This window comes from Physeter macrocephalus, chromosome 10, assembly GCF_002837175.3.
Source record: "Physeter macrocephalus isolate SW-GA chromosome 10, ASM283717v5, whole genome shotgun sequence".
NCBI lineage: Eukaryota > Metazoa > Chordata > Mammalia > Artiodactyla > Physeteridae > Physeter > Physeter macrocephalus.
Window position 1 is genome coordinate 12,560,334 of NC_041223.1, and position 2,459 is coordinate 12,562,792.

The window sequence follows — 2,459 nt, forward strand, 5'->3', positions numbered from 1 at the left end:
CAAAGGGAGAGGCCACAACAGTGAGAGGCCCGCGTACCGCAAAAAAAAAAAAAAAAAAAAAAAAAAATACTATCAATAAAATGATGTTTATGGAAATATTGTCATATATTAAGGCTAAGTTAAAAAAAAGGAGAAACATAACTCTCAGCTATGTAAAAACACTGCAGAGAAGCAAGATTGAAGTAAATATGTTAAAACGTGAACATACAATTAAGTTGGTTTATAGCTGATAGTTATATTTGTCTTCGTGCTTTTCTATTTTTTTTCAAAATTTTCGTTAGTGGAGCGTATCGAGACTACCTTAAAAATCTGAAAACAAAATAAATGTTGAATTAAAATAAATCAACAAAATTTTAACTCTGTTAACCTTCCACCAAAAGTGAAACAAAAGTAGATTTTTAGTTACAGTGTGGTGAAGTTTGTGGTTCATTGCAATGGATGAAATAACACAATGTATGTTATTTAATTTTCATGGGGGGGGGTCCCCTTTGAGATTAAGACTGGTGCAGAATCATGTGACAGTTCTAAAGTGAGAACAGTGAAAAAGGTCCCCTCTGGGGCTGACTGGTCTACTTAGTTCCTAGAATCGCATGAAAAAGGGCAATTTTGTCTATATGATTTACAACTGCCTCTAAACCTGTATTGGGTGATTTTCTAGCAAGTTCAACGTCAATTTGATAGCTCTAAATTAAGTTTAGATTTGCCACCATAAGAGTAATTAGTTTTTAAGGGAATGTTGACTTGTCTTTTTCATCTTGGTGTACCTGGGGAGAGATCAGAAAAATATTTTTGTGCAGTAAGAAATATTTCTTGTTAGGATTTTGGCCATCCCATGTCACAGTGCTGGCCTGTCACTGTGGAGGAGGCCCTTATCAGAGACTTAACCGAAATCAAGTATTTTGGCTTATAGGTGAATCTCCTGTCCTTGTCTTAGAAATGATCAAGTGAGAGGTAATTGGCAGACAAAGAGGCAAAAAAGTGAACAAATATGAGCAAAAGACAGATTTCCTAAACTCACACGGGTGTTGAAATAGAAGGACTTGAAAGGTGAACAGGGCTTCCCGGGTGGCGCAGTGGTTGAGAATCCGCCTGCCGATGCAGGGGACGCGGGTTCGCGCCCTGGTCTGGGAAGATCCCACATGCCGCGGAGCAACTGGGCCCGTGAGCCACAACTACTGAGCCTGCGCGCCTGGAGCCTGTGCTCCGCAACAAGAGAGGCCGCGATAGTGAGAGGCTCGCGCACCGCGATGAAGAGTGGCCCCCGCTCGCCGCAACTAGAGAAAGCCCTCGCACAGAGACGAAGACCCAACACGGCCAAAAATAAATAAATAAATAAATAAATAATTTTTTTTAAAAAAAGAAAGGTGAACAGTTAGCCAGTTTAAACTCACCCCAAAATTACTAGAGTGTGGATGAACTCTTAAAAAGATTCTGAATAAAAAATGACCAGATCTTCAGTGAAAACTGAAATTTAGATTAGAGATGAAAGAATTAATCAAACAGACAATGGACCTTATGACCAGCTGTAAAAGCCAGAAAACCCAGTATGGAATATGAATTGAGCTAGATGCAGCAGCATGGCAGACTTTGGAACAGTTGGTCCATAGCATTTGCTGAATATTTCATGTGTGGAGCATTGAATCCAAACCAATGATGTAACTGAACACTTGCCATACTCAGGGCACTGTAATCAACACTGTCATTTTTACACGAACAATTGTCAAAGCAATCACTTTTCAAAACAACCCTGGGAAATAGCACTACTGTTATCTCCACGAAGCTGAAGTTTCGAGAGGTAAAGTACCCTAAAACCACTCTGCTAGGCAGGGGCAGAGATAGGATTCAAACCCAGATCTTTGCGTGTCTCTGCGCCTGTGGCCTAACTACCATCGTACATGACACTACATTGATTTCATCTGCATTAAAGATTTTCTTATACAGGATAGTTATCTGAGGCCAAGAATTGGGAGACCAAGGGGAAGCATACACAGATTCATGCTCTACTTTGAAATCTCCTTAAGCGACATTCCTTTCCATTTCTTGGTTGAAGAGGTAGTGGAAAGGAATTTTTCTTTTCTTTTCAGGGAACTACCTATGCCCTGACATGACTGCACATATGTGGTTGTCAATGTAGCTGCTTCTTAGGCAGCCCTAAAGTATTATGTAAGGAGTGTTTCTCAACCAGCAGGAACCAAAGGGGTCTGGAGAGCAGGGGGGTTCCATGGCTTTCAGAACCATCCCTGGTTAGACCACAACCTTAGTCAAGATATATAACATTCTCCCTTCACAAGGGTCCCTCCTGTTGCCCTTTTATAACAACATCCTATTTAATTTGAAAACATCCAGTTCCTTTTTTTTTTTTTTTTTTTTTTTTTTTCGGTAGGCGGGCCTCTCACTGTTGTGGCCTCTCCCGCTGCGGAGCACAGGCTCCGGACGCGCAGGCCCAGCGGCCATGGCTC